This window comes from Rattus norvegicus, chromosome 14 (assembly GCF_021556685.1).
Source record: "Rattus norvegicus strain SHRSP/BbbUtx chromosome 14, alternate assembly SHRSP_T2T, whole genome shotgun sequence".
Classification (NCBI taxonomy): Eukaryota; Metazoa; Chordata; class Mammalia; order Rodentia; family Muridae; genus Rattus; species Rattus norvegicus.
In genome coordinates, this window is record NC_141547.1 from 40,995,697 (window position 1) to 41,021,598 (window position 25,902).

Sequence of the window (25,902 nt, forward strand, 5' to 3'; positions counted from 1 at the left end):
AGCAGCTGCACTTTGTCCTCAGGCCCCTTCCCTGCTGTGTCACTAGAATGTTTTCTCTAAACTTCCAACGTGATGCTAACTTGCTCGTTCTTAGAAGCCTTCCCGTGTTCCACACTTCATGATTAAACAAGCCCAAGCGAAGCCCTTCCTACTCATGCCTTTCTCTAGTGTCATCCTCTACGTTCTGCATCTCAGCTCCCTGGATCCAGCCATTGTCTCTCTGATCTGGACATGTTTTTCTCTTTGCCTTTGTGTCTGGGTAATTAGCATTCCATCACTCTTCCCTGTTTCCTATTCCCTCTGGGCAGCCTTCTGTGACAGCCTTCCTTAGATAGCATCTGCCTCCTCCTCCATGAAACTCCTCCATCAAATATCCATCCCTCCTGAAAGCACAGCTATCTCTTGTTATCTGAGGACACAGCTATTGGCTGCAATAACATAACCCAGTAGTCCCCATCGCAGCCAGTAACCCATTACATTACATCGGTATGTTGAGGTTAAATGTAAATATAGATGAGAGGAAACCATGCACCACCGTCAGGTGGCAGACATTCTCCGAAAGGGATCCTGTTTCCACCTTCTGTCGTTTTGAACCATTCGTTATCACTCTCGGGTGGGTATTCCAGAATGAAGATGTCTACCAGTACGTACCAGGGAAGACGGGTGACCGTGGCCAACCTTGGAAAGCCCATGGGTCAGAAGTGATGAAGCTTACTGAGAGAAGCAAACATAGACCAGACACAGCTTAGCCGGGCAAGCCTCTCCAGATCACTTTCAACTCGTGAGAAAACTCAGTCGGAAACTTAAAGTATTGCTCATGCCATGGCTTCACCGGGCTTCACCGAGCTTCACCGAGCCTGGCGTGACACCTTCTCAAGCTAGAGAAGTGCAGTGTGTGCGTGATGAATAGCCTTAGGCACAGTGGCGTCACTGAAGCCATGATCTTCTTCTTAATGAGTGCGTATGTGGGTGCAGTGTACATATGTGGGCGTGGACATTCATATATGTGAGTGTTTGCCTGTGCATGTGGGCTTGCACATGCTGCATGCTGTGATATATGTGTACACGCTATCACGTTGCTAAGTATCCATTTTTCCTAGGATCTACCAATGGTGGTGCAGGCTCATTCTGTTCTCATGCACGGTCTGTATTGTGACTTTGCTCTCCTCGTGACATGACAGTGATGGAGAAGAAAGAGAAGACTCTGGAAGACTGTTTTGAAAACATACTGTGTTGTACAACTGTTGATGGCTGAATAGCCACAGTCTGAGAAACACCGTAGGCATTCCTGCCTTTGGTTTCTGCATTCGATGGAGTATATAGTGAAGTCAAAACACCCAAACTACAGCCCCCTCCTTCCACTTAAAAAAATGTCAATGTAGTTCCTCTCAAACAGGCATCCTTTGTACCCTGAGAATTTGTTTTATATTATTATTCCCCAATGGGAAATCATGCTTGTCCCCGGCTCAGGCTTGTCTCTGTGGTCGTGCAGAGGTTCTGAACTCTGTTAGTCATGCCTGAAATCAATAACCACAAAGCAATAAGCCAGAGTGTATTATTTGCCAGCCATGACTTGTAAACAAAGATGAGCAGGCTCCCGAGAGGGTTGCTGGGGGGGGGGCGGCGGCAGCATTTTCTTGCTTTATTTACAAGTTACCCCCATCACCCATTCTGAGCTAAGAATCCAGATCAGATACTGGAGACTAGGGATCGATACATGCTCAAATTGCTTCATCAATATACACATCCGTTTATTCCAAGGTTATCTGGGCTCCTTCGGAGCAAATGTCTGTTGTCCCTATTACAACCGTGCTGTGCCGTGTTGTTTCCGTAAAATGTCTGAGAATAAGCAGCTTCTCATATGGGGACAAGAGCTTGTGTTTGCATCCCTGGATGTCAGCAAACCCACCCCTGGGAGCAGTGACTAGGACACATGGCCAGTGTCTACATCTACTTGTCTCTGTTAGGAAATGTATCATTTACTCAGGAGTTTATTCTTTGAACTCAGGGAAAGATGCTCCTCCAGGAATTACCCACATAAACACTGCAGGGTAGAAGATGTTGCTCCAGAATGTGCCACTTGGGTCTAAGAATTATTTTGAGCTGATGGAATTTACACACCAGATTGAAGCAGCATGGTCTGTCCCTCCTCTCTGCCTGCCTAGGAACTAGAGCTAACACTCTTAGACAAAAGACATCCCCTCACACCAAAGGAAAGTACCCTTTACTTCTTCATCAAGGGTGGGGAGTTGGACTACAAGACTCTGTACAAACAGAGCTTAATAAAGTAACTTCCTTCAGCCACCATAACAGCTGTGTCATTTACACAATGCCTTTCTTCATCCAGTCCAATACAAAATAGCGAGGTTTTTTATGACTGTGTGAGGATGTCAGAGCCCCTGGAACTGGAATTATAGGCAGTCGTGAACTGCCGTGTAGGTGCTAAGAATTGAACCCGGGTCCTTCTTAAGAGCAGCCAGTGCTCTTAACCACTGAGCCATCTCTCCAATCTCACCCCCAAATGGCAGATTTTATGACTTCTTTGAGTTTTTATTTCCTTAGAAGGCTCCCATGTCAACATAACAGTTACATTAAATAAATGTAGGGGCTGGAGAGATGGCTCAGTGGTTAAGAGCATTGGTTGCTCTTCCAAATGACCTGGGTTCAATTCCCAGCATCCACAAGGCAGTTCACAACTGTCTGTAAATGCACTTCCAGGGGATCCAACAACCTCACCCAGACATATATGCATGTAAAACACCAATGCACATAAAATAGAAATAAATAAATGTGTATGCTTCTTTCTTGTTGATTTAGCCTATGTTGATTTAATTCTCTGGCTAGCCAAGACAAACAGAAACTGTAACTAGTAGACATTCTTCCTCTATAAGGCTGGGAGATGAATCCAACAGTAAAGTGCTTGCTACACAAGTGCGCCTTCTGATTCTATGCCCGACATAAAAAGGGCAGAGGTCATTGGCATGGTCTCTTAATCTCAGGACTGGGGAGGCAGAGACAGGCTAGCTGGCCTGCAAGTCTAGTCCCATTAGAAAACTCCAGGCTCAATAAGACATGTTGTCTCAAAAATGAAGGTGAAGCATGATGGGAGATGCTTGATTGTGATTAGATATGCATGGACATACGCAATGGAGGAAAACCCTTCCCCTGTATTACATAAAAGTCACCAAACACAGATAAGGTCAAGTTATAACCTTATTAGCTCATTTTATATTAAATCACTTAAAACTTACATATATACATAATTAATAAGGAAATAGTAGTTGCATAAATAAAATATGCTGTGAGGAAAGGAAACAGGTTCAAAGTTAGTTTCTGCTACTTTACAAAATGAATGTTATTTAATCCTCTCTAAAAAGTCAAGACAATAAAATCTTCCATATTAAGTTATCACAATGATTAAATACACATGGCTTAATAAAGCAACAGCACAGGGCCTGGCAGGTGGGAGGCCAGGATGACAAGCAGGTTTTCACAAGAGAACCCTGAGGTTACCAGCCATGCAGCAGTAATGACTACCGTCCTTAGGAGCAGTGCAGAGGAAGGTTCAACTCTCCTGTTTCTCTGTAAGGATCAAGGAATCTAGTCTATAAACTAAATATGGCAGTTGACAGGCAAATAGAACATATATATATATATATATATATATATATATATATATATATTTCCATCAATAAAAGGGCAATCAATTCTCCCTCTCTCTCTCTACAAAAAAAGAATAAATTGGCAAAATAGATACACATTAACTTGTAAATGGTTCTTGGAACCTGAAGGAGATAGTGTCATGATGTTTGAAAATGGACAATGTCTGTCAGAAGTTTTTAACACTTGGTCCCTGTGGAGAGCTATTAGAAGACAATGGGACCTTCAAGAGACCCAGTGGGAAGTTCTTAGGTCACTGGGTACATACCCAAAGGAAACTTTTATAGCCTGGCCTGTCTCTACTTCCTCATTCATGATATAAGTGGTTTGCTCCACCATGGTGTCCCACCATTATATGCTGCCACTTCCAGAGGCCCAGGGAAAGGTGTTGCCCAATTTTGGATATGAACTTCCTAAATCAAGTCAAGTAAGTTTTTTTTTCTTTTTTCTTTTCTTTTTTTTTTTTCCGGAGCTGGGGACCGACCCCAGGGCCTTGCACTCTCTAGGCAAGCGCTCTACCGCTGAGCTAAATCCCCAACCCCCTCAAGTAAGTTTTTTGATTTACAAGCTGATTGCCTATTGTGTAGAGACTTTATAGGAAGCTCCTTAAGATGGAGTAAATTCTAAAGACTCAGGAAATTCTGACGGAAAGCTTCTTAAGTCTCAGATAATCAACAACTCAGAAGCTCCAGGAAGTCCCTAAAACTGACTAGATACACTAACACAGAGATAGACTAGTTGACTAGAAGAGGTTCAAATCAACTGAAAGATACATTCTCTGACCTCTTAAGCAGTCTGAAAGCCATTCAGTAACCCACAAATGTCTAGCATTCATGAGCCATCACCCACAGCTAGGCTTCTGCTATCCTAGTTGCCTTTGAGTCATCCTTCTTCCTGTAATTAAGCCCTTCACCCATATTCCTACTACTAACTTCAATAAAAACTCCCTAGTTCACCAATTTGGACTTTGGTAGTACATTTACTTTGATCTGTCCTTGGTTCCCTCTCTGGAGTGAGTAGACATTTGTACACATCTCTCCAGGGACAGTGTCACACAACGCTGCCAACGTTTTATTAAGTAGCTGAAGCTGACAAATATAGCTGATAACAAAGTCCATCATGGAGTGGTTCTGCTTCTCGGTCTTGTTTCGAAGTAGATACTGAAGTTGTGTGGAAGGCAATAGTATCCTTGCTACATTCCAGTGTTTAAGCAGAAGAGGGGTCTCGAACTCAGCCCCTCCTGCTCTTGCAGGTCAGGGGGGAGTACAGAGCTATGTTTTATTATTATTTTACAAAATCATTTTCAATTTTCCCACCTGTACTTCCAGCGGAGCCCCACCCAGCACTCCCCCTATTCTTCAATGACATCTTGGGAAGACTTTTTAAACTTGCCAGTTCTTTTTGTTATCAAAAATCTAGCCTGATTTGCAAACCTGCTTCATTGATTCTCTAAACCTCACTTGTTGTGCTTTGCTCAGAGAAGGATAGGAGGGTGCCTCAGGGGAGTGACTTGGTAAGGCTCTGAAGCAGCCCGAGCCCTTCCCAGTGAGCTTTTCCAGTAAGAAGGAAGGAGGCTCTCAGACCTCATCCTGAGTTGGGCGCCTGTGTGTTTCCGTACTGTTATGACTGAGTGGTTTTCTTGGGGGAAGTTTTATCCCAGTTCTTCCATCTCTAAGGACCAACTCTGAAAGAAAATGTATTCTGGTAGGAATCCATGCCTTCTACCACCTCTCTAGCTCAATATTTGGACAGATCCAATAGCCACCATGGCCACCCATTGCTCTAGCTCCTTCTCGAGCCTCCTTCCTATCTGTGAGTATAAGAAGGCCTGGGGCCCTCCCTTCCCACCACAGCGCCAGGGGCCTCTAGAATTATGGGTAGCTTTGTCCTCAGGCTTTCCTGCTGGGGTTTCGCTCCTCCATACTTCAAAGGCACGTTACTAATTTCTATGGCTGACACTGACCCTCACGGTTAGTTTTCAATGACTAACTTTAGTATATGCCATTCTGCTCCCCTGAGCTCCAGAGTGGGCAATGATGGCTTGACCAAACGGGGGGGGGGGTACCCTTCTCACATTGAGGACATCCCAAGTCTCTACAAGGATGTCACCAGGTAGCAGAGGGTGGAGGGTACACTCCTGACCTCCAGTCTTTGCCCTGATAAGTGATTGGCTTCCGCATTCAGGCTAAGGAGTCTGATGGCTCCCTTCTACCCTTAGTACCCTCTCTGGGTGAAGTGGTTGATGGTTCACTAGATTGGGTGTGGGTCTGTGAGTTCTAGGAAGATTTGACCCCTGGTTCCAGCTTTGTTATAGGGATAACAAAATGAAATGAAAAGTCCCATTGAGTCTCCTCTGGTGCCCAGCAGTGATGGATGCAACTTCTGTCTGTCTACTTTATAAAAGCTGTGAGCAGGGTTGGGGATTTAGCTCAGTGGTAGAGCCCTTGCCTAGCAAGCACAAGGCCCTGGGTTCGGTCCCCAGCTCCGAAAAAAAGAAAAAAAAAAAAAAAGAAAAGGAGTAAGAACAGCAGGGTCCCTGGAGGCAGGATCAGTTCCTAGCAGAGTTGGGAACAGCATCTTAGAAGCAGGAGCAACAGGTTTGTCTCACATGGCACAACTGAGCCCCCAGAGGCAGGAGAGGTAAGCCTGATGAGTCTCCCCTCCTTACCCCCGACCCCCATAGACAGGATCTGATGTCTCCTGAATTGCTAAGTGCCACAAAGCTGACCCAGAGCCAAACTGATGATGAAAAAGGCCGTGCTTGCACCTTTAGAACCAGGCAGACTCTGATAGGCTGGGTGCGGAGATGTAAAGTATGTGGGAAAATATGGCTCCATGCTGCAAAGCTACTCAAAGCAGGGAGGGGTCTCAGCTCAGTCCCTGCTTTCCTCTGCCCACTGTTTCAATGCTGCAGTGAACAAGGAAGTGAGACAAGAAAGGTTGGGGTAAAATATTTCCCCCCGCCCCCCTCGGGATGTTTCCTTACATCCCGAGTATCACGATGATCACAGTCAGGAGAAAGCAGACTGATGCCAGCTCTTTAAGACTTTTTGAGGCCCAGCAACCAACAGAAGCCCTTCATTCATCAAAGATGGAGGGCTCCTCAGTTCTATCATCAGCTTCCTGAAGGGATGAACTCCGAAAGCTAAGAAGTCCCTGTTGTTGTTTATCTTACCATCAACATGTTGTTTACCAAGCATGTCATGCCTTATATCTTATCTAGCAAAATTATGATTTCTATGATGCTAGGACCGTACTGGCCTTTTGATGCAGCTCCTGTGCCTCCCCCCATACTAGTCAGCATGCCATATGAACTTAATGAAAGCCTTGCAGTGTGCGTTGGCCAAAGAACAAGTGGATAGAAAACAAAACAAAAAATGAGGCCCATGACTACCCTGATTCCCATGACCTATTACTGGCTCTGTTAGAACAGAAAGCATTCGATAAATGATGGATTGAATAAATTGCATAGTCCTAATGTGCATGGTAGGTTCGTGTCGACACTGTCTATTGACATACACTTGAAGGTTGAGAAACAGAAACAAGCCAATGGTGTTATAACGCAAGTAAAAACCAATATTATTTTTAGACTACGGTATAGCTCCAGGGCAGAGTACTTACCTGACATGTAAAGGACAGTAGTCTTGGCCCCTGTGCTTCCAAAACAATACTAAGTTTAATTTAAGTGTATGCATTAGAAACTCCTGCAACTACCCTGTTTCATCCCAACATTTTTAATTGACATTGGCCTCGTGGTCACACACAGATTTATGACACTTAGCACCTCCGTTCATTTGTTGCGCACTTTCAGTCCTGACGACAGCTCTGGCATTTCAAGTTTCCAAGTTGTGAAGGATGATTACAAAGTATCAAGGCTGCTATTTATGTCTGACTTACAGAATCTGTTTTGCTGTCTTACAGCCGCACAGCAGAGTTTCCAAAGGTTTTCTTCTTCTAAACTTGAGACAATGGCGAGAGATCAATATTCAATCAGTTTGTGCAGAATGTGACGAAGGTTTCAGATCACTAGGGTCTGGAATTCTTTTGAGTCAAGAAAAGTCAATAAGTCCCATTTATTCATTTGACAAACATGTATGTTTCCTAGACTGTGTGTGCTGAAATAACAAAATAAATGGCGGAGCCCCTCTTGGAAGGACTCTGCAGCTCCTGGGTGCTCCGGCGAGCAGGCAGGCAGAGTGCTAAGTGTCATGGTAGGGTAATGCCATGGTGTTCAGGGAAAGTGAAGACTGGGGCCCATCCAGATTTGGGAGTACCGGGAAAGGCTTTCAAGACAAAGTGATGGATGCGGAGCCGTTTCAAGGATGAATTATTGACTAGATGAGGGGGAGAGAGCAAGCCTTAAGAGAACATACGATGAAAAACCAATAAGCAATATGATGCTTTCTCTTCCCTGGGAAGAGCAGTAGAAAAGCTACAAAATATGAGGGAAAGACTGGGAAACTAAGAGACTTCTGCTTTCAGGGGCGCCATCTTACTAGCGGTAATCTTCCTGGATCCACTGCATTGGTTTACAAGGTGTGTAGTCCCTCCACGGGTTGGGAAGGTAACACAGGAACCCACACACCAGAAGCAAATGAGTCACCAGGCCAGATGGTCTGTGGTCACGTGGTCAACCCTGTGGAGGCCTAAATGACCAAAATGACCAAAAGAAGTGTGAGGGATCTGCTGTTCAGAGCTGCTTTCTATCCACCCATGCCGGACCCTCTGGGCATTACACAGCACTACCTTGTAGTCCTGACCAAATGTCTACCTACCCCAGAGAGGGAACTGACAACAGACCAAAGTAAGGACGCCACTAAATTCCATTTTGGTAAACCAGTGAGTTTGTGGAGGTGACTTACAGGAGCGTGGGTGAGGGGTACGTATAGGAGCAGGAGAGGCCACAGTGTCACCAAAAGCCTGCCTCAGCTTGAGTGACAGTGCATGAGTACTGGAGCCCTGGTGCACACTGCTACTAGCTGAAGTGTCTTCTAGGCCGCTTGGCTGGCCTGCCCCTCTGCCAAGCAGGCTCATTTGCCCTCTGTCTCCTCAGCTGTCTTACTTGGGAGGGGGGAACCCTGTGTATCCTGGTCAGATTCAGGGACTCACTCAGACTCAAGGATGAGCCTCCTTTTAGAACGTTAGAACGAAGTCTTCACTAGCTTCCCTCCAGGGTGAAATGTTTTAAGTTAAAGGAAATTGCTACACAACACCAGGTCAGGTTTCAAACCCTTTGAACAGCAGAGGGCAGTGGACAGTGTTTCTAAGTGAGTCATGAAAGAAGAAAAAAAAACCTAGTGTCTTGATCAAGTTTCATAATGACACCGTGAAGAAAAGTATCCGGTGCATCCTACAGGCACGGAAAACTGCGCAGCATGACAAACACCCTTCAGTCGTGTATGTTCACACACGTGCATACTGAATTACCTTGCAAAGTGGGTTTCTGCTGTGCTGGTGATGAGACATTTGGTAAATGATGCCTTGGAGGTATCTATGACCTGATCACGTGTGGTAGAAATCTCCCTATTTGAGAGGGAGGGAAAACACAGCCAGGCTTGAGTGTGTGGGGCCCAAATGCAGTAACTAAGATTATTACAGAGGATCTTCATGTCGGTGTGGTGATGAAGAAGTCTAGGGTTGAAGAACCACATTTCAACCAGGAAAACAAGAGCAGGGAAAAAAATCAAACATGTAGGTTGGAGAGAACCATGGTGAGAAAGTTAGCCATCAAGGAGGGCCCTGGGAAGGGAGAGTCAGATGTTTTTACATTATCTTTCTCAGTGACCCATCTTGATGGATGTGTGTGTGGATCCACCAGGATGCCCAGAATAACTTCAGGGATCCCGCCACCTCAAGTGCCCAATGAGAATAACACGACAATGCCTAGGCTTGGGTGACAAGCTCCCTTGGAGGTCGGCATGCTTTAGGAGAGAAAAGATGATCTGACTTCAGTGTGTACGAGAATGGAGGACTCAGGGTCCACCCACAGTGGTTGTATGTAGAGGCTGGAGTGAGCTTGTAGAGTTTCTGGGCAGAGTGTGGTATTGTTACAAAGCCCAGGTTACGCATTCTGGAAGGAAAAGAACTGGAGTCAGAAACTGTAGGAATAGGGTGGTGGTACCCAGCCTTTGTAGGGAGAGAATTGGCAAATTGGCTCAAATGTTCGGGGCATCACAGTAGCTCCAAAGAGACTTCCTGCAGCCTCATATGCGCACTCACGTCTGCATCAGAACATAACTATGACCCCAGGTACCATCCTGCCTCTACCTCCAACTGCCCATGTAAGCCCTGCGTTCTCTTTATTGACAAAGCACAAAAGACTTTAAGGATACCGTGTACTGGTCACTGCAGTATCCACATTGGGTTCCAAGTCATTAGTAAGGTTCTCTTGGCTAGAGTCGCTCTGAAGAAGGGAATTTCTCATAGCAGTTGGTACCATACACAGGCATCTATAGTAGAGCTCTGAAAACTCCAACACTGGTGCTTGGCCTGAATAGGTAGTAGTGAGTGTCAACTTAACAGGTCTAGAACCACTGAGGAGACAACTTCTGGGCATGCTTATGAGAAACTTTCTAAACTGGGTTACTGTCTTAGTTAGGGTTTTACTACTGTGAACAGACACCATGACTAGGGCAAGTCTTTAAAAAAAAAGACAACATTTAATTGGAGCTGGCTTACAGGTTCAGAGGTTCAGTCCATCATCATCAAGGCAAGAGCACGGCAGTATCCAGACAGGCATGGTGCAGGCAGAACTGAGAGTTCTACACCTTCATCAAAAGGCTGCCAGCAGAATACTTACTTCCAGATAACTAGGGTGAGGGTCTTAAGCCAACCCCCACAGTGACACATCTACTCCAACAAGACCACACCTCCTAATAGTACCACTCCCAGGGCCAAGCATATACAAACCATCTGTACATATCTGTAAAATATAAACAAGCAACAAGTAGACGTATATATGAAGCAACGTATTTTATGCATGCCAGTGTATACTGGATCATGTCTTAACATGCCTCCTACATCTTGTCCTAAAGATGTCTGCTAACTTCAGAGAAAATGATATGGAAATTCACCAGAACAGTAAAATGCCTGAGGAACCAAGAACTCCTCACAAACTCAATGTCACTATGTGCAATATGATAATTTTGTTACAAAATTATGCAATCCAATATAACATAATGGACTTTTAAATGCGTTTGTATTCCTCTTTTTTGCAGACTATATATATGGGGAAATGAAATATTATGAACTTAAAATCATAACCCAAAGAAAGAGCTACAATTGTTCTATTAACTGTTATATAGAACACACAAACAACTGTACCATGCAGTAGATACGTAACTATCTGGCTTGTGGTAAGCAATTCAGTGTTACACATCTACCAAAACATCATGTTGGACACATCAAATGTGTTTATTTGTCAATTATACCTCAAAAAAACAAGAGATAGAATCTATAGTGATTTGTTTTTATTATTCTAATATTTGCTTTTCTAACTAAAATGTTTGATTTTATTTTTATTAATCATTTTATTCATTTACATTTCAAATGATATCCCCCTACCCAGTTACCCCTCCGCAAACTCTCCATCCCTTCCTTCCCCTTCCCCTCCCTCTCCCTACTCCCCTTTGGCTCTATGAGGGTGCTCCTCCATCCACTCACCCTCTCCCGCTTCACCACTCTAGCATCCCCCTACTCTGAAGCCTCCACAGGACCAAGGGCCTCCCCTCCCACTGAAGTCAGATAAGGCCATCCTCTGCTACATATGTATTTGGAGGCATGGATCCCTCCATGTATACTCTTTGGTTCATGGTTTAGTCTCTGGGAGCTCTGGGGGTCTGGTTGGTTGATATGATTGTTCTTCCTATGGGGTTGCAATCCCCTTCAGCTCCTAGTCCTTCCCCTAACTCTTTCATTGGTCCCTGGGCTCAGTCCAGTGGTTGGCTGTGTGTATCTGCATCTGTATTGCTCAGGTGCTGGCAGAGCCTCTCAGGAGACAGCCATACCAGGCTCCTGTCAGCAAGCACTTCTTGGTATCAGCAATAGTGTCTGGGTTTGGTGTCTGCATATGGGATGAATCCCTAGGTGGGGCAGTCTCTGGTTGGCCTTTCTTTCAGTCTCTGTTTCATTTTTTGTCTCCGTCTTTCCTTTGGGCAGGAATATTTCTGGGCTAACAATTTTGAAATTGGTGGGTGGCGCCATCCCTCAGCTGGGACCCATGACTCTCTGCTGGAGGCAGTCTCTACAGGTTGTGTCTCCCCTCTGTTACCTATTTCTATTTGATTTCCTGACCCTCTGGACTTCTCTCCTGTCCCTTCCAATACCTGATCCTTCCCTCCTTTTTTCCCTCCCACTCCTCTCTCCCTCCCAGCTTCCTTCCTCCCTCTATCTCCTGGGATTATTTTGTTCCCCCTTCTATGTAAGGTTGAAGCATCCGCACTTTGGTCTTCCTTCTTCTTAAGCTCCATATGGTTTGCGGGTTGCATCATGGGTATTCGGAGTTTGGGGGCTAAAATCCACGTATCAGTGAGTGCATACCATGTGTGTTCTTTTGTGTCTGGGTTACCTCACTCTTATTATCCTGAATGTTTAACTTTATATACATGATCTTTTGAGACAATATCTCACTACATAGCCCTAGCTGGCCTCAAAGTCAGAGATCTGCCTTCCTCCGCCACCAGAGTGCTGGGATTAAAGGCGTACACCACCATGCCTAGCCCAGGTTTTGAATTTGCTTTTTTTTTTTTAAAGATTCATTTTCATTTCACTTTTGGGGGTTATAATGACATAATTTTTCGTTTCCCTTTCCTCCCTTCAAGCTTTCTTTTATCTCAAATCCATGACCTCCTTTTTTGTTGTTACATACATATCTGTATCTGCGTATGTATTCCTAAATACACAACTCGCTCAGTCTGTATAATGTTAATTGTATGTATGTTTTCGGGGATGACTATCTGGAATTATATCCAGTTGGTGTGCTCTTCCCTGGGGAAGACTGTATCTCCTGCTCTCACCACTCCCTAGTTGCCTGTAGACCTTTGTGCAGGCCTCCTGTGCCCTCTGGCCCCCGACATCGGCACACCTGTCGTCTTTATTTAGTTCATGGTTAACAGCTGTGCTGGTGAGACTGTGGGTGTGGCTTGATTTCTTTGTTAAAATGACACCTTCAATACTGTGTAAGCTTCAAGTTCCGCAAGCAGAGCCTCCTCTAACACCTTAGGGCTGGGGTTCTGGCTAACTCAAAACGCTTGGTTTGCTTCTTTGTGTCTCTAAGTACCTAACGACTGCCCATTCTACGACATGCAGTGTGGGAAGTGCTTGGAAACCTCTGGGTTTTTCCAATGTTAGTCCTGAAAGGCAAATAGAAGTAGAAAAATATCTGAATATTTTCCTGGTGCATCCGTGACGTAATCAACATCCAGATTTCAGGACATGAAAACTGTTTTAAACATCTATGGCCTCCTTAGAAACATCTTTAACTCCTCCCCAGGGAAGACCACACCAATTGGTTATCAAATACCAAATGGTCAACCCTGAAAATGAGTGAAATTTCATGAAGGTTCTTTGGGTCCTCCAGGTTGAATCCTTCCAGACTGTATGTGTTAGATCTACATAGTTTTGTCAACCAGGTTTAATTTGGTGGGTAATGTATAATGGTACAATTTTTCTTTAATTCGTGTGATCGAAATTTGGAGATTATGCAGTAAATGGAATGACCTGAGCCTGGTGCCACATGGTCAGGGTGGACAGAGCGCTCCTGGGACAACCCCAGACACCCAGAGTCCCCAAGCGCCACAAGATGAGCAAGTCAGTGGTGGACAGATGAAAGAGACGAAGAAGCAGAAGCATGTGTGCGAGGAAGGGAGGCAGAACTGAGCCTCGAAGCTAGTGAGGAACAGCCTGAGGTGAGTACCCACTATGCCACCTGAAGCCATGGTGAGTCCTGGGCTGTGCCTCCCCCAAGGGCCATGCCTGGGCCCATGGCCCTGCAGCAGAAAGGATCTGTTACCACCAAAGACTGTGAAGATGTTCCTGGGATGGGCTGCTGCCTGGAGACGTTTGCAGAGCTGGCACTCATCAGCTGCAGCACTCAGGAGAGCAGGCCTGTACCTCTCCTGAGCAGCACAGTAGAGCTGGCCCTGGTGGCATGGGTACAGGAGAGCTGTCAGGCGACCAACCCAGCTACCATCCAGGCCCAGATGCAGGGCTGTGAGTTGGGCCACTCCAACATCCATCCCATCCGGGAGCTGCTGGAGCATGTGAAGAGGCCATTCTTCCAGAACCAAAGCTGCAAGGTCACCAGCAAGGCAACAACAGGAGATCTGAGACGAGTCACAGTGAGGGTCCAGAAATGATGATGTAGCAGAAGCCAGAAGCCTCAAGCCAGACCACCGACTCCCTGCAATGATCATTTGCAAAAAGAGCTGTTTGGACAAAAGGCTGTACTGTGTGACGCATTGTGACATACCACAGCTTCCACGGAGAGATTTTGTCTGTTTGTTCGTTTGTTCATTTGTTTGTTTGTTTGTTTGTTTGTTTTCTTTGCGAGGAGGTTGCAAGGACAGACATGGAGGGAGGGGAGATGATTGGGGTTGGGGTGCATGGTGTGAAATTCACAAAGAATCAATAAAAGCTATTAAATAAATAAATAAATAAATAAATGGACAAAAAGATGTGAAAACAGATGACTTGTTGGGAAGAACGAGGCAATCAGAGGGAGAGGAAATGAGTGAAGGAAGGCAGGGGATAGGATGACTATATGTACGTATGAAATTATCAAGGAATAATCATAAGTAAATATACAAAAGATGGGGAATTGTGCAAATGTTAAGTGTTACCTTTTGTAAGAGAAATACGTGCAATTAATCAAATAGTGTCACATGAACAATGGAAAACAAATTTTAATCCAAAGCGTGGCTACATTACTTGACATCCTGTACTGGTTAATGGTGGCAATGCAATTTCATGTCTTTTACTCGTGAAACGTCAGTTTCCTTTTTTGCCTACAATAAAAGGATACTATTGTATTCTTTATAACCGACCTGTTGCCAGACACATAATAAATACCTCCATAAGTACTTGTCAGATGACTGAATGAACCATATCCTAACTTTCTCCTCAGAAAACAGAAGTGTTTTCTCCTCTCCCAGCTAGAAACCTTTGGTTGTTCCAAAACACTAACCGTCAGATGTGTCAGACTGTTTGCTCTTCAAGCCAAACGTGGGCCTCACGCAAATTATGCCAACATGGGTGCCTAGTTAATAGATGTACATTGCGCTGTTTCTCCACTCTCTGTCGATGCTCCATTCAGAAATGACAGCCTGGTGCATGGTCTTGTATCCCCCAGCCAGTCTGCCCTCTCAGCGTGTAAACTTGAGCAGCAGGATTCCTAATGCAGCTTGGTAGGTTCTGATTGTGACATCCCAGGCACACGGGCAATGGCAGAAGTGATCAATCGCTTCCACAATACCGATGCTTCTTCCCCGTGCTCAGGAGTTTCTGAACCAAGTGCTCAGTTTGGCTAAGACCAGTAATTGCTACTTTATCAGGAACCTTCTCATATCTGTGATGGTCGTCGTCTGGATAGAAAAGTCCCCAGTAACCCTCGAGTCCCCCACATGTTTTTCTTTCCTTTTTTTAAACCTGCTGTGACTCTTTCTTGCTTCTTTCTTTGACCCACAGCACTCTCTCTGGTCCAGAACATTAATGTGGTGACCATGTTTCCAGAAGCTTCTGATCTGAATTCATGTTCTGGCAATGACAGGTTCAATGTGTGGATTTACCTTTTGATTCTCCAACATTAGAAATATTAACTTCTGTGAACTAGACAGTGAACTATCACCTTTTATTGACATGTATGTGTGTAAAGAAATACAAAATTCTGCCCAAGAAAACGACAGTGGGGTAAATGTAACTTTCGTGGTGTCTTTTAAATGTTTTCCCCATTTCTGTTGAGGCAGAGAGCAAGGCTTCCATTCTTTTGCCGATTTGCAGACGTCCACTTGTGAAGCTGAAATTCGTTCTTTTTCTCTTTTCTTTTACAAACCTCTGTTACATATTTTGAGTTACCCATCTTGGATGACCAAGTGACAATCTCAAGATGAGTCTTAAGTAGTCCCCAGGAGTTGTTAGCAAAGGATGGCTGCATGAACACCTCCTACCAGGTGTGCTATTGTTTTTCCATGACACATATTTAGAGAACTCTGTAGTGCTTGTGGCTTCTATGCACTGAGTGGATATTCAGGTAATGATTTAAGATGGCAACAACATCATTCAAAAAATCCTCATTGCAACAGAAAAAATGTATTAGAAATTATTCCATGTCTCCTTTGGATCACTCCTTTTATGGCCCCTGTAACAAATTTTTTTAAATCAAATAAATCAAAATTGCTAATGGCTTCTCAATGTCTCCCTTCTTAAGGTGAGTGATTTGATCCCCGTTCCTTTACTTACTGCACTAAATTCACATCACAGGGAAAAGTTAGCATTGGTGACTCGCTCCTGATCATCTTTTATCTTTATAATTAGATATTTCACATCTTTATTGTTTCCTTTGATTCTGATTAAAATGCAGAGTCACATGGAGGAATATTCTGCCCCTTCAGTTCTGAAAAAAAAACGCAGCATGGAAAATTACAATGGGCATTGTTTTGATTTCCAAGTCTTTGGGAAAGGTCTTGACAATGGAACTTTCCCACTCATAAAAACTCAGCATGCAAAGCAGAAACATTAGTATTCTTCAGAGAATGGGTGTCTGTATCAGAAATCTATGTTTGAATAGGACCAACTTTGTCTTCGATAAACATCACGTGATTATTTCTCATATTAGAGATATGTAACAGATTTCAAATGATTTTACAATAACAATTTCTACATCAGTTGAAAAAATCTGTTGAATTATTAATAGGACCGCTGGAAATGCGTGCCACATGTCTGACCCCCCCACACCATTCGGATAATGCCATTATTGGGAAAGAACCACAAAGATAGTATCGAATGAAGTATTGGGCAACCTGCTGACAAGATCACCAGGCTGATGCTAGAGGAAAGATACTCATTTAACTGCTCATGTTGGTCATGCAAAAGCAGGGGTCCTCTAAGCATGCTCCTTTTGATCTCAATGTTTTTATTAAAGTATCTTACAATCATAGTCATCATCGTCATCATCATAGTCCTGGTCATAGTTCTTGTCCTTGTCTTCTTCTTCTTCTTCTTCTTCTTCTTCTTCTTCTTCTTCTTCTTCTTCTTCTTCTTCTTCTTCTTCTTCTTCTCCTCCTCCTCCTCCTCCTCCTCCTCCTCCTCCTTCTCCTTCTTCTTTCTTCTTCTTCTTCTTCTTCCTCTTCCTCTTCCTCTTTCTCTTCTCCTTCTCCTCCCCCTCCTCCTTTTCCTCCTCCTTCTCCTCCTTCTCCTCTTCCTCCTCCTTTTTCTCATCTTCCTCCTCTTCCTCCTCCATTTCCTCTTCCCCCCTCTCCTCCTCCTCCTCCTCCCCTTCTTCTTCCTCCTCTTCTTCTTCTTCTTTTTCTTCTCCTTTTCCTTCTTCTTCTTCTTCATTACCATCATGATGAAATGCCAGAGAGGAAGTGAAGCACAAGTGGCAAAGCAAACAGAATCTGGGGTGAAATTTCTGAGATTAAAAGTGCAAGGAGTAGTGACCCACGCCTTTAATCCCAGCACTCGGGAGGCAGAGGCAAGAGGATCTCTGTAAATTCAAGGTCAGCCAGGTCTACAGAGCAAGTTCCAGGACAGCCAGGTTATGCAGAGAAATCCTGTCTTGAAAAATCTAAATAAATAAATATAAATACATAAATAATTTTTTAAAAAAATCATAGTTCTAGCCATTGGCTGGATAGGAGATACCAGGCCAGTTACTTTCTTGTACCGTGTGCCTCAGTTTCCTTTTCATGAATGGATAAAACATCCAGTCTTGAAAAAAATTATTATGTAAATTAAGTGAATTAATAGTTGCCCAATGCCTAGCGAAATAAACCTCATTTGAATATCTGTAAAGTGCATTTATGGCTAGAAAGTGTATCCAGTGCATAACATCAAATGTTATAGACAATACAATGTAATCTCCTTGAGATGATGCTTTTTGCCAAGTTTTGTTCTGTATTTGTCTTGTTGTTGCCTTTTTTTGATTGGTTTTGTTTTTATGAGACAGGGTAGCCTTGAACTCACTCTATAGTCCAAACTATCTGCAAACTTGTGATTCTCCTGCCTCAGCCTCTCACGTGCTAGGATTACAGTATGCGTTGCAACACTTGACTAGAGGTTGTTAATCTTATTTTTGTCTGCGATGATGAAAATTTAGATGTAAACAATGTCAAAATTAGCCTAGATGTGCAGTCCAAATCTGAAATTATGATTGTGCCTTAGGATCTGAAAAGCAACGATTTTCATCCAGAGTGTCATTTCAATAGGATTATGTCTTTTTAAGCTAAGAGTATGCTAGTCACAGTAGCCCCGAGGAAGATTTGGGAAGATTCCCAAGGAGACTTGGGAAAGTTAAGCTTCCATAAACACAAAATAGACAAGACAGGGTGGCATATGTTTAATAAGGATGGCTCCCTTGTCTTTGTGTGGGAGCTTCGTATTGTGACCAGGATTAATCATGTGATCACCTAGGAATGAGTCAGCTTTTGAGAGGAGGACCCAGTGCTGTCTGTCCCACCTCCAGATGCGCCACACCACAGCCATGCCTGCTGTGGCTTACACCAAGAGCTAAAAAGGCCTCTTGTTCTGTCCGGCTTATGTGAAGGCAGGAAGCAAACTGCAGCCCACAGGCGTGTGCATACTGCCCAGTGCCTGATGTTTTACTTTGGCTTGTTTGTTTGTTTGTTTCTGGCTGTTTGGTTATTTTGGTAGCTACAAAATAAGAATAGTTTTTAAATGTTTGGAAAAATATAATAGTAACAACATTTTTGCAATGACTAAAAAATGCTCTGATATTCTCATTTTATCCACATACCGTTTGGCTAGAACTCAGGCGTAGGAGAGAACTCTAGGACAATGTCCCCTATCCCGATGTGCATGTTCACCTAAAGCATGGGTGTGACTGTGACAGATGTCACTCTTGTTGCTCTAGCACCATACTTAGCAGAGATGGGTGGGTTCAGCAGATGGGATCCTTACCAGACAATTTTGACATAACTAATGAAAGATGAAACTAGGCAAGACTGGCCTATCCCAGAGGGTCCTTACGGAACATCAGGGCCTCTCTGTGGTCCCTGCTTAGATGAGCACTGCCACTGGCCTTGAAGCTGCCACAAGTCATGAAACAGAAATGGGCCCCAAGTCCCTTGAGCTTGGAAGCTGATCAGTGGCCCCAGATGAATGGCAGTCCTCCAGGACATCATAAGCAGCTCAGCCTATGAGACTCTGGGCAGGCGACCTTGCTGATCTGACTCTTGACCCACAGAAACTCTAAGATGATAAATGTGTGCTGTTTTAAGCAACTACATTTACAGTGCTTCACGCTACATTGCAAAAAAAAAAAAAAAAAGTAACACAAGATGTATTTAAGAGTAGCTTCACTGTGCCAGACTGAAGGGTCCACAACTCTTCACAGAAATGGTTCATGAACGTCCGTTGTATAATTATGACCAAGCACTGCACACATACCCAAACACAATATCAGACTATATAATGAGGTTTACTCTTTGTAGTGACAGAGACTGAGAAATCAAAGATCTTTCATGATAAGCGAAGTTTGTCCTACCAATCTGGGGACCAAAACTTACGTGTGATACTCCCACAGGCCGATGTACTTGTCTTGATAGCCACTTGAAAAGGCTCTTCCCCTACCAGCTCCTGGACTCATTTTGAAATGCATCGGAATTTTATAATTAATTTTGAACTTCAAACAACTTTTAAACACAAAACAGCTACCTCTGATGCTACGAGAGACGCTCGCCACAATCATTACCTCACACTGCAATCAACAGTGCCTTCCAGCTATAATCCCACAAGCTTGTCTTGCCTTTTGATGAGTCTGTGCAGAGGTCAGAGTGAGCGCACACTTCTCTGCAGACACTGACAATCCCAGCAGCAGCTGCTGTCCCAAGTTACCACGACATCCTTCTCCTTCTGCCCTCCCTCACACACCCAGGGGCTGCATCTGGTTAGGAGACATGGACTGCCTGCTTCCTGCCCATTGGGATGCAACAGGGAAGAAGACAGATGTGACTGCTGCCAAACATTTCCACTTTATAGGTGTACTGGTTAGTTTTATGTCAACTTGACACAAGCTAGAGTCATCAGAGGAGGGAGCCTCAGTTGAGAAGTCTCTATAAGATCGGGCTCTAAGCACACCTCTAGGGCATTTTTAAAACTAGCAGTTAATCTTGGAGGGCCCAGTCCATTGTGGACTGATAGTCCTGGCTTTGTTCTATGAGAAAGCAGACTGAGCAAACTGGCAAACAGAGTCCCTCCACCATCTCTCCATTGGCTCCTGCTTCCAGGATCCTGCCCTGCTTGTGTTCCTGTCCATCCTGACTTCCTTTGATGATGAAATTATGCTGTGCAAGTGCAAGCTGAAAAACCCCTTCCTCTCCAAGATGCTTTGGTCACAGTGTTTCATCCCAGCCATAGAAGACTTGGCTTTGAAGTCAAGCTTAAGATGCTCTGTTCCAGACTCTTTCCAGTCGCCTGGGGGGAGGGGCACTTCTGCTTGGGTATCTCCTAAGACTGGAAATGTGCTCATCTGTGTGATGGGCATGCTTGAGGCTCACTGACCCATTCCCTTTGTTTCCTGGGCACACGGAAGACTGTATTTCCACTCCCCTCAATGCTAGACAAACTCACATGGTAAGGCCTGTGTGGTGGATACAAACAGGAGAAATACATACTTTCTAGCCAAGTCAGTGAATGTCAGGAACTGCCCTTTCCCTGGCACTCTGGAGGTCCCGTTGAGATGACATAGCCTCAAGGTTCCTTTCCTTGCTTGGAATATTGTTCCCAAGTATGTCCCGCACAATGCAGAAGGACAAGACGACAGAACTAGACTTTGGCTGAGTAGAGTTCATGAGATTTTGTGATTGACATTATAGTGGAACAATTTAACTCATCCAGAACAGAATTCATCGTGTGTGTGTGTGTGTGTGTGTGTGTGTGTGTGTGTGTGTGTGGTGTGTGTGTGTGGTGTGTGTGTATGTGTGTGTGTGGTGTGTGTGTGGTGTGTGTGTGTGAGTGGTGTGTGTGTGTGTATGTGTGTATGTGTGTGTGTGGTGTGTGTGTGTGTATGTGTGTATGTGTGTGTGGTGTGTGGTGTGTGTGTGTGTGTGGTGTGTATGTGTGAGTGGTGTGTGTGTGTATGTGTGTGTGTGTGGTGTGTGTGTGTGTATGTGTGTATGTGTGTGTGGTGTGTGTGTGTGTGTGGTGTGTGTGTGTGTGTATGTGTGTGTGTGGTGTGTGTGTGTGTGGTGTGTGTGTGTGTGGTGTGTGTGTGTGTGGTGTGTGTGTGTGGTGTGTGTGGTGTGTGTGTGTGTGTGGTGTGTGTGTGTATGTGTGTGTGGTGTGTGTGTGGTGTGTGTGTGTGTGTGGTGTGTGTGTGTGTGGTGTGTGTGTGTGTGTGGTGTGTGTGTGTGTGGTGTGTGTGTGTGTGTGTGTGTGTGTGTGTGTGTGGTGTGTGTGTGTGAGGGGGGGTGGAGAGACAGACAGAGAGAGATGCCCAGATGCAGAGACAGAGTCTCGGTTAGCCTTGAACTCTTGGGTGCACCACTATGTGTAGTTTATGTGGTGTTGGGTTTGGGTCCAAGGTCTTATTATGCATGCCAGATGGCACTTTACCAACTGAGCTACATCCCCAGTGCCCTGCCATCTCTGTGTGCTACTGACAATCAAACCAAGTACCATGTGCACGCTATGCGCCTGAACTCTCTTTTTGCCCTAAAAATAGTTTTTTATATTTAATTTTGGGGAAAAGAGGTGTGTGGCACAGAGTCTGTGTGGAGGTCAGAGGACAACTGATGGAAGTCAGTTCTTTCCTTCTGCTACATGGATTCCAGGAATGGACTAAGGCCCCAAGTTTAGAGGCAAGTGCTTTGATCTACTGAGCAATCCCGCCAGCCCTCAGTTTTCATTCTCGAGACCGGATCTCACTGAGTTTCCCATGCTGCCTTGAACTTGATTTGAGGCATGGGCTACAAAGTGACTCCTGCCTCAGCCTCCCAAGTAGGCTGGCCACCTCTCTGCCTGCTCAGTTTCCAGGCCTCTCCCCATCTATCACTGTTGTCTCTGTTCAGTCGATGAGGCCAATAGCTTCACGTTGGCACTGAGGGTATATTCTCATCTCCCTCGCATTTTCCTACACAAAAGTGTTCCTTAGTTCCACACCGCTGGAGGGAGCGATCCTGCGGGGCTACTCTCAGGTTCTCTCCAACATTACCACCTGTCTCTTTAAGAGGGAAGGACTTGCTGGATGGTCAACTTTACACTGTTAGAGAGATTCATGGAACCACGTTCATGGTCACTTATCTCCCCTGTCCTGACACTGTACTGTAATACTCACCTAGTTCTTTGTGTCTGAGCTCAAGTGACATAGAGCTACGAGGGGAAGAAACAAGAGCTCCGTGGCACCCTTCCATCCATCTACACAGACAGAGACCATAGCCTCCCATTTAACACGATGCTCTCAACACACAGCAGATAAAAGACAAGTGCATATTGACTCATTGGCTAACTTCACTTCATTACTGATAGATGAGAATTTCCACTGTTAAGAAAAAAGAGTATAAAACCCTTTAAAGCAAGCTAGAAAATCTGGGCCATGCGCCTTTGCCATTAACCCTTGCTCATGCCCAGTCCAGACTTAATTTTCTCGGGAGCAGATGAAGTAGAATCTGGTTCATGCTAGTCTGCCCTGCCTCGCCTCTCTTTTGATGTGTTTAGGGGCTGAGGCCACGGTCTGTTTGGGCTTTTGTCTTATGACTCTAAATGTTCCTATTTCCATGTTTGTGAAGTTCTCAGAATCCTATTACATGGTACATTATTCTATTCCAGGAGATCTCTCTGTTCTCATCCTTTACCAATTCAAATTCACCTAAGCGTCGACACTGTGGCATTTGGCATTTTCCTCTTCATCGTCAGATTCCCTTGATTCTGTTTCTGTAAGGTTTTGTAGTATGTGACAGTGACATATTTACCCATTTCAGTTCGTTAGCCCAAATTATTTCATGAGTGCGTGTAAGAGGCAGGCATTGGGCTTGGCACAGGGAATAAAACAGTAAACAACGCCAAAACAATCCCTCCTAAAGGAACTTAGAGTCTATTGGGGTCAGGATGTGTTGATTATTTGATCCCTCTGATGGACCCCACATTCCAAATGTACATAATGCTGCATGAGCATGTGTTAACAGTCATGTGACAGAGACACTATGAATGTCTGTCCAGGTAAGTATACAGAGAGAGAATGCATGAATTGGGTCCATGCAAGGATGTAGGAAAGGGACTGAAACTCACCAAGGCTTAGCGGTGGAACACAGAGGCAGGGCAGTGGTACGGGCGTGGCTCAGGGTACCTGCACAGCACCTGGTCAAGTACGTGTTTCGACGGAATTTCTTGGAATTCAGTACGGAGAGAATAGATGAGGGAGATTGTGGCTAAGGAGACTAAGTCATCTCTCAAAGACAAGGCAAGCATGAGATGGTATAATGTGGCTGTGGCAAAGGACAGAAGGGATTGCTTTGAGAACTATTTGAGAAGCAAAATTATGAATTTAAGTCTCTGCTTCAGTGGGCTCTAGTCACGGAGGCTCTGAGGCACATGACACGAGAACAGTTCAGAAGGAGGCCTGTTTGAATGAAATATACCTGAAACTTAGGCTAGGACAAGATAAATAAGCAAAAGCCCCAACAGCGTCTCACTCCTAACCTTTGATTTACTATGCATGGACATTGCATTACGTTGGATATGACGGGTTAAGTAATATAATACAACTTTGTCTCCTTTCCTTTTAAAAATGTGACTACCAAATGTTTTGAAAATTATCTCACAGGAGCTGGGAACGTAGCTCAGCGGTAAGGCACTTGTCTAGCATGTCTGGGGCCCTGAGTCCCATGTCCCAGCCCACACAGACACATGCAAATAAAATTACATCATGGGTCCCATGCTGCATGATTTGAAAAGTGCAGCCATAAACATTCCAGCTCACTTACCTCGACCAACAGCCTTAACCCAGTCAGACATAACCCATCAACTAGTCCAAGGTAAGCTAAGATTTGGAGCCATACAGGCTGGCTCTAGAATCCGTGGTCTTAATCTCTGCACTTGCTCTGCCTTTTGGAAAGGTTTGATGCCAAACCCCTAAAGGTGTTTAGCTTTGCCACAAAAACCTAAGAGCTGTGTCAGTGTGGTACACTGTGTTTGTCGGGGTCCCCTACAGACAATGCTTAATAAAGACACATACAATTGGCTTGTGCAATTATAGAGGCTGGGCAGGTTTTGCTGTCCACAAGCTGAGGGCCCACACTAGATCATGATGTGCTGTGTGAAAGCCTAGAGCCAAGGAAACCCCGGGGTTGAAGTCCTAGTTCAAGGGCGGGCAAAGAGGAAAGTGAAAATGAAAGCAAGTAGGCTTAGGTGTGGGTGAGTGATTTCCACTGAAAATAACATCACGGTGTACATCTGAGGTCTACATAAAGATATGCATGGGGGCGGGGGGCAGCGCCTTCCCCTCTCTGATTTTTGTTCTCTCTGGGTGGACCGGCTGATACACACCCACCTTGGAGAGAACAATATGTTCCATCTAGTCCACCAATTGAGATGCTAATCTTTTCAGAGCAGCTATAAAGCAGGCAAGTAGACACACACAAAAAATTAACCATCACACACACAGAGAATGCTAATTCTAAAGATGTGCTCAGCTGCGTCTTTAGGTACTTTCTGCTGGCGACCCCCTTGGGAACTGGTAGAGTGTATTTCTCTGTGTCTTGTTTTCTCATGGATAAACTGCTCGTAATAAGTGAGTTTCCCAATATTGTTGTAAGCATTAAGTGGCCGTCCATATACAGCATAAACTATTTTTATTAATGGGGAGCCAGATCCATAGGATTTGTACTAAAGATCACTAGTTTGCCTCAAAGAGAAATAAAATCTCAGAATGATCAAACTTGACGGTGTCCCACATCTTATGCATACCATGTCACATTGTGTGCGTGATCACCTGAGTCTGTGTCTTACGCCTGTCACTTTAGTTTTTATGTTCCTTGTTTAGACACAGGTGATTTTGCTCTGAGAATGAAATCAGAACCCACACCTGAAATCCATGTGAAAAATTTGCACAGAACCTTTCACACTCTTTGACACTTAGACTTGTCAAGTTTACTCAATCTAAAATCACCGAGGAGAAATGTCTCAGTGTTGTCCGGTTGTCCTGTGGGAATATCTGGGAGGGATTATCTTAGTTAAGTTTTGATGTGGGAAAAATCTGTCCACTATGGGCATCACCATGCTCTAGGTTTGGGATCTTGTACTGATAAGAATGAAAGCAAGCCAAGCACAGGCAGGCAGGCAGGCATTCGTTCCTTCTCCATTCCTGACTGTGGATGTGGCTAGCAGTTTCAAATTCCTGCCACTCTAACTACTCTACAGTGATGAACTATAACCTGGAATTATGAGCCAAAGAAACCTTTTTCCCCCTGGGTTGCTTTTGTCAGGGTATTTTATCGCAGCAATGGGGCTGAGTAGGAGAACTATGGCACTTTTCTAGAATGATGGTTATAGCACAATTAGAATCAAAGGTCACCCAATTAGAATCAAAGGTGACATTCCATATATGCTGTCACTTAAGGTCAGTTATCTTGCTCCAGACTTTAATATGAGTGCCACAGAGTGTCTTTTGACCGCCTATCATATCTTGCTTCCCTTTACCTCACCCCAGCCAATACAAAGAGTACACTGAGGACAAGAAGGTATCATCAGGACTTGGGATTTAGTGCTGAAGCTCCAGGTGTCTAAAGGAAAGAAGAGCAAAGTCTCATTCCTCGGTCATGTGACTGCATAGCAAGGAGACCTGGGTTTCTATTCCCAAAGCTTGTGACCACGGGGAGGAACATTTCAGTCATATTTCTGCCAATACAACAGAAGACAGTAGGCTTGGTCAGGTATGAAGAGTAGAAAGTTATTTAGCTTACAGTTCTGGAAACTAAGAAGTCTAAGAGCTAGTGCCAGAATCTGAGACAGGGCTTCCGGGTACCCCCATCATTCCAGGCTGAATGCTGAAAGACACGGAAAGGCTGGACTTGC